General features: G+C 49.7%; 1 protein-coding gene across 1 annotated transcript in view; it reads left to right on the top strand.

The window, feature by feature from the left end:
- Positions 1-14,904, top strand: part of TESK2 (testis associated actin remodelling kinase 2) — a 566,234-nt gene that overhangs the window by 103,739 nt on the left and 447,591 nt on the right. The window lies entirely within an intron of this gene.

Raw genomic sequence — 14,904 nt, 5'->3', positions numbered from 1 at the left:
GGTTCGCAGACCCACCACCGGGGATGGTATTGCTTGGGTATCTATTCTAAGGTGAGGAATCTAACTAACGTGTTTCTTTCAGATGAACAAGTTACTTACCTTCGGTAACGATGTATCTGTAAGAAACATTAGTTAGTTAGATTCCTCACCGACCCTCCCATCCTCCCCGTTCTGCGAACTGACATCTAGGGTTAAGGTTGTCCTTTCAGGCCCCTAGATTTTATTTTTGGCACCAGTGTCGGTCTTTGCATGGCTCTGCGTTCCTGGCGCGGAAGGCTATGTACAAGAACTGACGTCAGCGCGCGAGGGCGGCGTCTAAGTACTCCGACGTCATCCCGGCCGACGACGGACGCGGAGCCGCAGACGACGCCTAGCGACGCGCAAGGGGTATTGCTGACGAAAAAATCTTCCGGATCCAGTCTGACGCCTGGGGATATTCTAAGGTGAGGAATCTAACTAACTAATGTTTCTTACAGATACATCGTTACCGAAGGTAAGTAACTTGTTCTTTAGAAACGTGTTTCAACTTTGTAGCTTCTTGCAGGCCTCTTCATTCTGCATATTGAGACTTAGTTAAACTTACCTTCACAGTAATCGGAATAAAAGATGGTATTCATTTTTTTCTGTTTTTCATTCAAATATAAAGTGCTTATTTTAACATTTGGATCTGTGAAAGAAAAGGAAAAAAAAATTATAACATGTAATAATACATTTTATACAACACAGCATAATTTCCACAAAGTAATTTTGTTGCTGTTCTCAGAATACATTACGTTTTACTAAAAATAGTGATTTCAATCGTACTCATCACTTAAAAGCGGGCAAAAAAAACACAATCTCAAAGATTGTTAAAAAAAAAACAACATGCCATTCTCAAAATACAAATCACAGAAATATAAAATGCACAGATAACAAAATTGTTTAAATTTAACTTACAAAAACTGTAAATGATGTCGCTATAAAATATTCACCAAATCTAAAGTTGAATTTTTGGAGGATGCACCACGCCCACAACGTTTTCCTTCAGTGATGTGGAAATTTTCTACTTTTCTCGAGGGGCAAACAAAGACCGATACCACCTTTCTCATGCACAAGATTTTCAAAAGAGTTCTGTTACGAGGGGATCCTAATAAAAAATACTCATGCGGCATAGCAAGTATGATGTAACACCTAAGGACCCTTCATCCAAACAATCTTGCACGAGAAGAGTGCAAACAGATGAGAAACACTCCTGTTCTGTATCTGTAAAAAAGAATCACAAATGTATATTAACTTTCAAAATTATACTATTCCATTACTATACAAACACATTTTATATAAATACTGACTAAAACTATGTCCCTGAACCACAAGTGTGATGATGGTTAAAACACTACATGCATAGTGCATACTACTATGAAGCAGTTCATGCCCTAAAGCCTACCTCACTAAAACTCTACATGCTAACTGACTAAATGATTACAGTACTATAAGGAGACACACTGGGTGACTTACAGGGTGTTTGCTAGAGTATGAATACTAACTAGGGAATAGAAGGTGTGAAACACAACTGTGTAGGTGATTAGAGGACTGCATCCATACTGCATAGGCATTTAAAGCAGTCCATGTGCTAAGGCCTGGCTCACTGCATGACTACTTGGGTACTGACTGAATGATTATCATAGAGCAAGGAGAGTGCCTAGGTGAATTTATAAGTGCTAGGCTTTTCGCACAGGGAATGGATTAGTACTTGGTACTGAATGGGTCACTAGAGGAGTGCAAAGGCAGTGCTGGACTGTATGGATACTGACTAGGAAATTGAAAGTGTGAAAGGCAAGTGTCTAGGTGGTTAGAAAACTGCATGCATAGGGGTTTCAAGCAGTCCATGTGCTAAGGCCTGGCTCAGTGCATGAATACTTAGACACTGAATGATTAGAGTACTGCAAAGATAATATAATACCTTGGTGAATTTATAAGTGTTTGAGTTTTCGCACAGTGAATGGATTAGTACATGATGCTGAATGGGTCACTAGAAGACTGCAAAGGGAGTGACCGGGTGTTTCCTGGAAGTGTATGGATACTGACTAGGGAATTGAAGGTTTAAAAGACAATTGTGGGGGGCGTGGCTAGGCGCCGAGGTGAATGGCCGCCTGATCCCGGAGCTCCGCCGGGACCGTTGGTGTTCCACCGAAATCCGGACCTAATCCGCGCTGCGGGGAGTGCCCTTGGAGCTCCCCCGGCTCCCCCTGACCCAGTGCCCAAGGGGGCGGCTCGGTGACCCCAGGCGACACTTGCACGGCCCAGGAGGGTGGCCGCAGTGGTTGGCGGCGGCTGGACGCCCCGGCTCCGGAACTCTGCTGCGGCTCCCGACGCTACTTGAGGCCCCGGCGAGGGCCTGCCCGCTGACGCGCACAGAGCGCCGCTGTCATAGGAGAAAGCGGCAACATCGCGGACCGGAGCCGGAGATCATCGGCGTCATCGGAGCAGGTGCGGGATCGCGACTGGGGCCGCGACGGACTGCTTCCCTGGCCGAGAGGAGGACGCCATTTTGCGGCCGCGACGGAGCACGGGGAGGCCTGCCGCTGCCTGCCCTACCCTCCGGTGAGACTTCAGAGCGCGCCTGGGACCACGCACCACCTGGCTGCCCGGAGGTGAGACGGAACGCTCTACTCTTTCTCTGATCCGGCTGGTGGCGGTGGAGACCCTCTTCCCCCCCTCTCGCTCCCTGGCAGAGTGCTCTGGGCTCCAGCCTCCGTCCGTTGACCACAGCCCGGATCAAGGGGCGCCTCGGCGCTGCACAAGGAACCACCAGTCGTCCTAGAGAAGGTGCACGCTCGTGACTGGGGCCGCGGCGGAGTGAGTCCCGGGCATAGAAGGGGACGCCATTTGTGGACATAGTCGAGCAGAAGGTGGCCTGTTGCGTGGGAGCGCCCGGCCCACTCACCCGGTGAGGCCCACGGCCGCGACTGGATACTGCGCACCGCCTGGCTGACTGGGAGTGGGACGGTGTAATGTAACGGATTCTGGGCCCCTCTTGTGGCGGCGGAGGTCTTCCTCCCTCTGTTGATCCCTGGGCGAGAGCGGTGGGCCAAGGGCTACGTCAGTGAAAGCTGGTCTGACCGCGGGACACCTCGGAGCTTACGGCCCGCAGGGTGCCCGGACCGCCATGCGACCCAAGAGTGGAGCCGCAACGCAGGCCAACAAGCTTGACCAGTACACAGTAGCCAAGGCGCCACCTTCGGCGGAAAGGGCTCCGAAGGATGATACGGACACCGCGGACCCTTCCCTGAAGTCCATCATGGCTGCGATTCAAACCCTGGGCACGAACTTGGAAACCAAGATGGACAAGATCACTATTGAAGTGGCCCTGCTCCGAGCTGACCTAGGGAAAACCACTGACCGGTCCAAGACTAATGAAGTCGATATTAAGGCCCTACAGGACTCGGAGAAGCGGCTTGAGGGCAGGGTGAATGAACTAGTACACCAGCACCGCCTAATGGCCCTGCGGCTCGATGATCAAGAAGGGAGGGCTCGGAGAAGTAATATCCGCGTCGTGGGGGTGGCGGAAGGACTTGAAGGAGACAGTGTGGAGCTTTTCTTGGAGGATCTGATCCTACGACACCTTAAACCCAAGCGTCTCTCGAATCTCTTCACCATTGAGCGGGCGCACAGGGCCCCTATCCCACGACCCAAGCCTGGAGCCATGCCACGGACGATCATAGCCAAAATTCTGAACTTCCGGGACCGGGACGCAATTCTTCAGGCGGCAAGACAGCACGGTGACCTACGATATGAGGGGGCCACAATCCGGTTCTTTCCCGACTTCACGCTCCAGGTCCAACGGGAAAGGCGCTCCTTCCAAGGGGTCAAGGCGGCGCTCCGCGAGCGTGGGATCAAATATATGATGTTCTTTCCCGCCAAATTGAAGATCATTGCCGATGGGCGATCCCTCTTCTTCACCACGCCGGAAGCGGTGCAGGAGTGGCTGGATGGGGGAGAGGCGACGCAGGACTCCCGGAGTGGAGAAGTACAGCGGCAAGATGCGGGCCTGCCTGCCACGGAGTCGGCGTCAGGCCGACCTGCGGGTGGTGCGCCGAGTCAGCGGTCCTGGCGTTCCAGGTCCAACAGTCCCCGCTGGGGCTCGTCCAGAGAAGGGACGCCACGCTGAGACCACGAGCAATAGCGCTAGAAGACATCAGACAGTAACGTATACCTCACGTGCCTTTCTTTTGAGACTTGTTAACTCTGGGGTACCCTGGCCGCCTCACTGCCTCCATGGGTGGCTTCCCTCTATGGGTGACTCCGTGACAAGGGGGATGAACGAACTGGGACACCGCGGGCGGGCGACCAAAGGGGACTAGCCCACGAACTTCCCAAGTTGAGTTTCTCGGTGGGTTCACCGGGGGGGGGGGGGGGGGGGGCGACAGGCGCTCTGCTAATTGGGGTGGTGGGTAGTTCTAGACCCACGGAGCAGGGGGCAGGGTGGGGGGAGTTGTTTTGGGATGGGGGGGCCGGGAGGTCAGGGCCAGCTCAGGGAGGGGGGGGAGTTGAACGTCCGGCCTGTTGGGATTGTTGTCATTTGTATGATTTATCATTGTGGGGTGGGACTCAGGGAGGGGTGGGAGTTGGGGATCCTTTACGGTCACGCACATTATTCTCACACAACTGATGCCCGGGTGGTGGGACAAGACACCCTCTTACGACATAGCCATGGCTAGACGGTGGGAAAAAAGCCTTAAGATTCTCAGCTGGAACGTCAACGGTCTAGGGGACAGACTCAAGCGTACTATAGTTTTTCAGTTCCTCAAACGGCACCAGCCAGATGTGGTGCTTCTGCAGGAAACGCACTTATTGGGGAATGTCTGTTACGCCCTCAATAGATATGGATACACACTAGCAGCGCACTCAGGTTTTACCACTGGATCGAGAGGAGTAGGTATACTCCTGCGCCGCTCGCTGCCCCTTCATGTAGACACCACCAAGACCGACCCGCAGGGCCGCTTCACGGCTGTGTCGGGGCGCTGGGAGGGCCAGGCGCTTAATCTTCTTTCAGTCTATATCCCCCCAGGCCTACAGGCCCGGGCCTTCGCAGACCTGGGCTCATTCCTACTATCGCTACCCGAGGGTCGGCTCGTTCTGGGAGGGGACTTGAACGCTGTGGCGTCGGGAGCCCAAGACAGATTACCATCTAGAGACCTGCCCCAGGGGCAACGGTGGCTGCCGGACTTCCTCGAGTCCTTCGGGCTGACGGACGTTTGGCGCCTACTCCACCCCACTGAAAGTAGCTTTAGTTTCTTCTCCGGTGCACACCACTCCTTCTCCCGGCTGGACTACATCCTCACCCTGCTCCAGCACGACATGGCGGTATTGGAGGCCGAATTCCTCCCCAGGGGTATCTCCGACCATTCACCGCTCCTTGCACAGATTATATTCGGAAGTAGACGGGAGGGCTGCGCTGCGCCAATCAATCCCTGGCACTTGAAACACGAGGTCACTAGAAAACATATATCCACTTCAATCACGCGCTACTTCACAGAGAACGATGGGTCGGTCGCCTCCCCTGCCACCCTGTGGGAGGCGTTTAAGACTGTGGTGCGAGGCGAGGCTCTGTCGGCTATCGCGGCTCGGCGACGGGAACGTAGCCAACAGACCGTAGCGCTAGAGGAGCAACTTGGGGAACTAGAAAGGGAGGCACCGACCAGCGGCGACCGGGAGCTCAGGCACGCGATGCAGCTTAAGGCGGCAGAGTACAGAGCGCTGGTGTCCCAGGAGGCCCAGACGGTGGCTCGGCATAGAATGGGCAGGATATATGATCAGGGTGACAAAGCCGGGAAACTTATCGCCTGGCTTGAGCGGAAACAACAGGCCAGCAGGGTGGTGCCGGAGTTGCACACTGAATCGGGGAGAGTGCTCACGGAACCCCGGGAAATAGTACAACAGTTCGCCGACTATTACCGGCAGGTTTACAGGCGAGAGTCGGACAGGCCGGAGGAGGACTCCATGGACCTCCTCGCGGACATACGACTGCCTACTCTCTCGGACACAGATCGGGAGGCTCTTGACAGCCCGCTCACCGAGACTGAGCTCCAGAAGGCGATTGGGGACCTCCGTCCTGGTAAAGCGCTCGGTCCGAACGGCATACCCATAGAGATCTACAAACTCCAGCCAGACGTCACCAGTAAGCACCTCAAACTTATGTTCGAGTGCAGTAAAACAATAGGGCGGCTGCCCCGGGACCAGCGGTTGGCGACTATAGTGGCGATTCCGAAAGAAGGTAAACCCAAAGACGCTTGCGCATCATACAGACCCATCTCGCTTCTAAACGCGGAACCTAAAATACTTGCCAAGACGCTGGCCAATCGGCTTAAGCCGGTGCTCTCGTCGCTAATCCACCCTGACCAATCGGGATTTATGCCCCACCGCAACACGGCCCTCAATATTAGGAGATTGCATGGGGTGCTAGGGCAGTGCCACAGTCTTCAAGAGGACGCGGTGGTGGTCTCGTTGGATGCCACCATGGCCTTCGACACCCTAGAGTGGCCCTACATGTTCGCAGTCCTGCGCAAGCTGGGCTTTGGACCCCAGTTTATCGCTTGGGTGCGATTACTGTACGCGGAACCCCTGGCGCAGGTGCTGGTAAATAATAAAGTGTCTGAAGTATTCACGCTGGCCAGAGGAACTCGACAGGGCTGTCCCCTGTCCCCCCTTCTATTCGCCCTTTCCCTCGAACCGCTCGCGGCCTGGATAAGACAGGTGGCCACCGTGCAGGGCATAACATGGGCGGAGGGATGGGAGGATAAGATATCTTTATATGCCGACGACATACTTCTCTACCTCTCGAAGCCGCGTGGGTCACTGATCGCGGCGCTGAATATATTGGACAGTTTCGGCCGCAATTCTGGCTTCCGAGTCAACTGGGCCAAATCGCATCTATACGTCCTCCGTGGGGACCCTCCCAGGCTCCCTGATTCTTGCCCTATTCGGGTGGCAGAGGACGGGTTTAAATATCTCGGAGTGTATATTACTGTTGATAAGGCTCTGCTATACGAGCACAATCTCAAGCCGCCACTCCTTCGGCTCCAACGGGAGGCGAAATCCTGGCAGCATCTGCCCCTGTCATTGCTGGGCAGGGCAGCCCTATTTAAGATGCTCTCGCTCCCGCGGTTTCTATACGCACTTCAAAATTACCCGCACCTGGTCCCAAACAGCTACTTCCTAGCAATCGAGGCTGCGCTGCGCGACCTCCTCTGGGCCGGGCAGCCCCGAATCTCACTGGCCAAACTAACACTGGGGTGGTACGATGGCGGAATCGCTCTCCCCGATATTCGCAAGTACTACTGGGCGGCCCACCTATCCGCAATCAACCAAGGGACATACGGGGACGGGAATGACCCGGCCTACGGCATGGATAGATGGCTGCTGCCCGGAGGGAACTATGAAATAGCACTCTACTCTAGACGGGGGGCGTGCAAACTCACCGGCCCGACACTGCATTCGGTACAGCTGTGGCACATCGCACAGAAAAAGCTCGGATGGTCCGGAGTCCTCACGATGGCCACGCCACTATGGGCCTCAGAAGCGTTGGGAAATCTGCGACGCACCAAAGGATTCCGTAATTGGGATCTTATCGGCATCTCTCAAATCAAAGACATGTGGGGACCTGCCGGGGTCCGCTCATTCGCCCAAATGCAGGAAGCCTACGAACTGGCAGATGCCGAATATTACAGATACTTGCAGGTGCGCCACTCCTTGCAGGCGAACATCCCACCGGAGGTCAAGTTGCCGGCAGCCTCCCCGCTCGAGGATAGACTGCTTGACGGACTCCTCGCGGAACATGCCATATCCCTCACCTACAAAAAACTTGTTAACAACCCCCCAGACTTGCTCCTTCCCCTCAGAGACAAGTGGGTCGCCGAAGGGCTGGAAATAGATGACGAGGAGTGGATGCACGCTTTGGCTTCTCCACGTGAGGTCGCGATATCGGCCAGATTGCGGCTCATCCAATTGAAGATCCTACACAGTTTATATTTCCTGCACAAGATTACATATGATGGGTAGGGCTGACACAACGTTATGTAGGAGGGGGTGCGGAGGTGAGGGAACCTTTTTTCACGTGCTGTGGGACTGCCCGAAGGTTCAGAGGTACTGGAGGAGGGTGGTGTGGGAGATGGAAGAGGTATGGGAGGTGGAGATTCGCCCGGAAGCCAAGAGGTGCCTCCTCAACATATGGGAACCAACTGACCTGCCGCCAAAAGGGAGGATCTGGGTGACACTCGGGCAAATGGTAGCAAAAAGGAACATTGCCAGGCTCTGGGGCAGCGCTGTTCCACCGAAACTCTCAGACTGGACCAGCGACATGGACTGGTGCATGCTACAGGAAAAGACAGTATATGTGGCCAGAGGGTGCCCGCGCAAGTGGGTTGAGGTGTGGTCCAAGTGGAATGATTTTAGGGGGGGAATCTGCGAACCCCCTCCCATTGTGCAAGATGACCCCGGAGATGATTAGACCCGTGTTATCGCGACTCGGGGAGCTGGGAGAGGGGTGGGAGGGTGCTGGCTAGCCAAGGGCACACATGACAACCAGTGCTGACCGATGTTTCGGGAGGGGGAGGGGGAGGGGGGGGGGGGGAGTTGGATGTTTCGGCACTTTATGCATCCTGGGCAACCTGACCTAATTTGTGATTGTTTGCTTAAGTCTGCGACAAGTGACATTCTTCTCTACCTCACGGTACGTGTACACTCCTTAACGCCGCTGTGCCTCCGGGTTGACGGCAAGGGGCTGTGTGATCAGATATACATCCAAATGTGTTTCTCGCGGCCGGCCCGCTGGGTTGTAGGCTCTTTGCTGTGTACCGTAATGTTTCAATAAAGGTTTTCAAAAAATTAAAAAAAAAAAAAAAAACAATTGTGTAGGTGGTTAGAGGACTGCATACATAGAGGATAAGGGTTTGAAGCAGTCCATATACTAAGGCCTGGGTCACTGGATGAGTACTTGGGTACTGACTGAATGATTAGAGTACTGCAAGGAGTGCCTGGGTGAATTTATTAGGGTTTGGCGCAGTGAATGGATTAGTACATGATGCTGAATGGGTCACTAGAGGAGTGCAATGGGAATTTCAGGATGTTTGCTGGAAGTGAATGGATACTGACTGGGGAATTGAAGGTGTGAAAGACAAGTGTGTAGGTGGTTAGAGGACTGCATGCATAGTGGATAGGGGTTTGAAGAAGTCCATGTGCTAAGACCTGGCTCAGTGCATGAATACGTAGGCAGTGACTGAATCATTAGAGTACTGCAAGGAGTGCCTGGGTGAATTTATAAGTGTTTTTGCATAGTGAATGGATTAGTACATGCTGTTGAATGGGTCTCTAGAGGACTGCAAAGGGAGTGACAGGGTGTTTCCTGGAAGTGTATGGATACTGACTAGGGAATTGAAGGTGTAAAAGACAAGTGTATAGTATGTTAGAACACTACATGCATACTGCATAGACATTTGAAGCAATCTATTTGGTACTTAGAAACTGACTAAATAATCAGCCTACTTCTAGGACAGTGCTTAGGTAAAACCTTTACATTTTCAGTTCTGCCACAGTGAACAGAATAGTACATGGTACTGCACCTTGGGGTCAAACCCTGACTCATTTTATCAATGCATAAACAAAGACTAGCTTCTAATGCTACTAAAACTTGACAACATGACCGGTTTTAAAACGGTTATCTGTCAGCAAATACACGATGTTACCAAATGCTTCTCTCACAATCCTTACCCAAATGCACACAGACTCAGTGTGATTTTAGACAATCAACACTATCCTAGGAGTTTACCAAAACTCATTCACTAGTCTAGAAGAGTTAATGGTACTGAACACAATCTACATATTTAAGTACAGCACATTAGTGTCAAAGCATGACTCATTTAATCAACGCATAAGCAAAGACTGTCTTCTAATGCTACTAAAACTTCACAACATGACAGGTTAAAACAGTTATCTGTCAGCAAATACACGATGTTACCAAATGCTTCTCAGTGATTTCCAAATGCACACAGACTCACTGTGTGATTCTAGACAAACACTATCCCTTGCACTATACCAAAACACATTTCTTCATCTAGAAGTAGTACTACATTTTAGTATAGAAACATAACATAACTCATTTCACAAATTCAAAAACACTGACTGGTTTCTAATTCTACCAAAATATAAAAACAGCACAGTTATCTGTCTGCAAACACATGAAAAACACAAATGCTTATCACAGAATGGTTTCTACATGCACACACACTGTCAATAAGATTGTAGAGAAAAAAAGTACTCCCTACACTTTAGCAGGAGAAATACATTAGTCTGATTAAAATCAAAATAGTCTACATACATCCCCTCACAATTAAATAACTCCTCTCAAGTCCTTTTGTAGGTTAAGAAGTATATCAGTCACGCACCATATTTTCTTTTACAGAATCTCTGCACTGTGCAACTCTCAGCAAAAACAAAGAATGGAAAAGTTTCCCTTTCATTTTCCACACATATACATGTAAACATCACATCACAATCCTTCACACGTATAAACTCAAAAGCAAACACACATTTCTATTGGTTAAACATTTCAACCCTTTCCAACTGAAAGACATTTCAACCCTTCCCCCAATCTGCCTTCTGCCTGTTACCCTAGAAACAGGTCATGGAACACTGCACTAAGCACACAGGTCAGAAGTTCAGCACACAATGTTCGTACACAAGAGAGGAAGTGTGCTTCACTTTTCAACACATCAGCTAATCATATATAATGTTCCTTACAATCTGTTTTTGTTAACCAATAAGAATCATACCTTTAAAAAAACAGACATATACACCCTACCTTTCAGTGTACAAAGTAGTCATACAACCAATGATTTCTTTTTTTTTTTTTAAAAAAAACAATTCCGTGGATCCGTGTACCCAACGCGATAGGATGCGCGCACTGTGCGTGCATTTCGCAGTTTTTTTTTTTGTTTTTTTTTTTAAAAAGGGGGCCCCAGTGGGTCCTTCTGGGACCCCCTAAGCACCTCTGGAGGGTCAGAGTATTTCCACTCTGCCCCCTTTATATGTTTTACACACTTACTGCCCTTGCTTCTTCAGCCTCACTTCTACCGAGGCAGAAAATGGCCGCCAACAGTTCCTGGTTTCGAATGTAGAGAGACACTCGACAGCCAATTAGCATTCAGCACGCGATCGGGAGGGTGCGCGCTCGATTCGGGGAGGGTGTGCGTAAGGTGCGTGTACGGTCCGCGGATCCTCCGCGGCGATAGATATTTACGTACTTTTAACTCTAATTTTCTCAGGAACTACTGAACGGATTCACACCATTTAAGCAAAAGGCACGAGTCTGAACTGAGGACTACCCATTTGCCAAATTTGGTGTCATTCCGTTCAGCGGTTCGGGCTGTAGCTGCGACAACAGATCCTTTTTTCTCGGCCCCTGCTTGATGAATCACCACAATTTTCAGGGTAGGAGCGGAGCTGGCCAAAAGTTTGGAAAATTTTGCGAGGATTCGTCAACCGGCGCCAGACCTATTGGGAATAGAATGTTGGGGATTTCCTATGTAAAATAGGTCCTAACTATAACTACCTACTGGCGAACGCCAGTACTATATATCTATATTTATATCCTGTAAACCTGCTAAAGGAACAATGGCAATTGCTATAAGCCAAATTCAATCAGTCTTTTATATGGGTTAGCAGTCTAGTCTGTGTTTTTTTTTATTTTTTATTTTTTTTTTTTATATCGAAACAAACAAGGGATTTATGCACTTAGTCACTTTGAATAGACAGTTTAGACGTTGGGACTCTATGGTCCTGTTGAAGGCATCGATTGTCCTTTTATGTTGCACTGATAGTGTAGAAAAATAAAAATACCTTCAAGAAACTACTGTGGACTCTCTCTGCCGTGGATACGCTGGTGGTGATTGTGCCGAGTTCGTCCTGTAGGTACATAGATACATGGATGGATAGATATAGATTTTGTTTTTAAATGTTAATTTTTAGTTAGGAAAACTATTCTTTAAAAAAATGTGTGTGTGTGTGTGTGTGTGTGTGTGTGTGTGTGTGTGTGTGTGTGTGTGTGTGTGTATGTATGTATGTATGTGGATATATATATATATATATATATATATATATATTATACAGAAATCGCGCACCCTACACTATGACTGCACGGATTCCGGTAGCCATTTTGAAAAGTCGCGCTGGGGTCGCGACTTCAGCGTAATTTGTAAAGTATGAAATATCTTTAAATTAATTATAAATAAGTTTTCCGTTAAAGTGTTTGTATTATTTTCAATATAATTTTCAACTAAAAATTATTCGATTATCATTGGATTAGGAGGGATGGCCATTTTGCTCAATCTGTTTTGCAAGATTTCTTGGTCTAGTCAGATGGACCCCCTCCTCCGTGTGAGGTACAGCTTGAGGATTCTGTTCAAAAGATGAGGAATCAACAGGCAGAAGTATCCATCAGAAGAGCAAGTTACTTACCCTCGGTAACGCTCTTTCTGGTGGATACAGTATCTGCCAGTGGATTCCTCACTGTCCCACCCGCCTCCCCGTTGTCCACCTGTTTCTACCAAAAAGATGCTTTTACTGTTTGACATGAATGTTTTTAATATGTCTTAATCATATCGTATCTCTACATGCACCTACTGCGGTATCCTGGAGGTGGAAGGATAACCTGCCACTTGTGAGGTGTAGGCCTGCAAAGGTGGTAAGCTTCATCAGAGGGCAGCCCCCTAACTTCTGCCTCAACACAGGTACTCACTAACCAGCCAGATGAAGCTGTAGAACCTGAAGAGTGCAGGCAGGGGAAGGTATTCTGACTTGAGGGCTGCAGGATGCCATTGGAGGTGACTGCAGGCTGAGGAGAACCCCAGGTGCTGGACAAAGGAAATGTTTGTGGCCAGGAGATAAACTTCAGGAGTGGAGGCCCTAAAAGTTCCATCAATTATTGATGAGCAAAGAAGAAAAATAGGTCCTAGAATAGAAAAAGAAATGGAATTGTAGAGACCAGGAGTTCAAAACGTCTCAAGACCACCACCAGGAGTAAGTAATCCCACGATCAGTGAAGTAAGCCCCACAGGACGATAGGAAAAATACATTTGGTCCCCTGAGGGTGGATTACTGGCCGGAATCCAGTGTGTGGAGTCCAGCTTTCCAACCTTCTTGGAGGGCCAAGACCCTATGAAGGAAATGGTCTGAGGAGGATGCTCGTGGCATCCACCTTATCTTCTTGGGTGGGGCAGGCGCACCATGCCCCCACCCGAGGACTGACCCAGAGGAGCAAGACCAGAGCGCAGTTGTGCTTTGACTGCTCAGATGTTCCCAGGGTCACCGATCTCCCAATGGACAGAGTGCTTTGTGAAGGCACCTGTCGATTGCCAGACTCCGGGAGCTGTGTAGTGTGCCTAGCCCCCTGCTTTTCGTACTGGGTGGAGGGGGGGGAAGCGGGGAGTACACATGTTGGTATCCCTGCCCAGTGGAAGAGAAACCAGCTGCTCCTGAGCAGTTCCAGCATGGAGTGTACTGGCATGGGAAGCAACTGGGACTTTGAAGGCTCTGGAGCAACCACGCAGCCTCAAGAGGACAAGCATTTTGCAATACAGTAGGTCTCGTATTTACGCAAGTTTAAGCTATTGGCATTGTAAATTGCAATGCATTTTATTTGTTTTAAAAATCCAAAACATAAATAAGGCCTTGTCATTTACAATGCCAATAGCTCAAACTAGCGTAAATGCGAGACCTATTGCATTGCAAATGCTTGTTTTAAATGTATTTGTAAGGATTCCATGGTTCGGTCAACCTACTGTTAAATGAATGATCAGTCATTCAGAATAGTTCTTTATATTTCTCATTTCTGTATTTCTTCATTATAACTCCCTGAATTACTTTAATTATGAAATACTCACTAGTCTAGTTACCACTGGTGAATGACGGTGTTACAAGGCCCTCCTATAAGCAGGCTGCGCACTATAAAAATGTCTACAAAATATATCTATAGGACGTTTTCATCGGAGGTGATGCTATAAATGAGCCTGAGCCATGTACCAACATTTTGTTCACATTTGTGGGAGGTACATCACCGGAAAGGGTCCCGATAGGGGCAGTGTGCCAGGACAATGGCCGTTTTAAAATACGACTTGCGATAATTTAGATGTGTTAAACGCTACACAGGGATATCTTGTTTCCATAGCCCGCATTTACTCTGTTACCTGTGATTCGTGTCACTCTTTCAGACGAAAGAGTATGTATGGCTTGTTCTCTGGGTTCTAGCCCAGCACTGCCCCATGGCACGATGTAATGTTAGACATGGCTGTCGTGTAGGCTACTCGGCTCAACTGTGGACACACACACACACACACCACACACACCCCTTCAGTTCGCCCTCTGTCAATCCTGAAAGTGCTTGGAAACCTAACCATTGCAGTGTTAAGGGCCACCTCATAAAACCAGCCCAAACCAATGCTGTGGCTGGCATGGACAACGGGTGGGAGGGCGGGGGTAAAGAAGGCATGGACAACGGGAGGGAGGGTGTGGTTATAAAGAAGGCACCAAAGCACGTTGTGCCTGCAGTAAGAAACTGGATAAAGTAAATAGTGCTCGCAGTCTAAATAACATGTACCATGTGACAACCGAAGTAAAGGGGCCAGTCGACATGGGAGGTGACAGATGAAGAGGAGGCAGTACTTAGGAGGGACTAACAAGCCTATTTACAAATCAGAGGCCCTGCATTTAGGACGGACAATGCCACAAGCCAAATATGGGTGGAGTGGCCGGGTCTTCTAATCGCCTTTCCACTACAACAAGTCTCGGAGCAGCGCATGTGCGCTGGCTCTAGGCTCAACCTAATAATGGCATTGGGTGCCGCGTTGGGGGTTTATACATCATTTAAGTAGTTTT

Source organism: Triturus cristatus, chromosome 4_2 (assembly GCF_964204655.1).
Source record: "Triturus cristatus chromosome 4_2, aTriCri1.1, whole genome shotgun sequence".
In the NCBI taxonomy this organism is placed as follows: Eukaryota; Metazoa; Chordata; class Amphibia; order Caudata; family Salamandridae; genus Triturus; species Triturus cristatus.
Note: the sequence above shows the minus strand (reverse complement) of the source record. Positions and strands in the feature narration are given on the sequence as shown.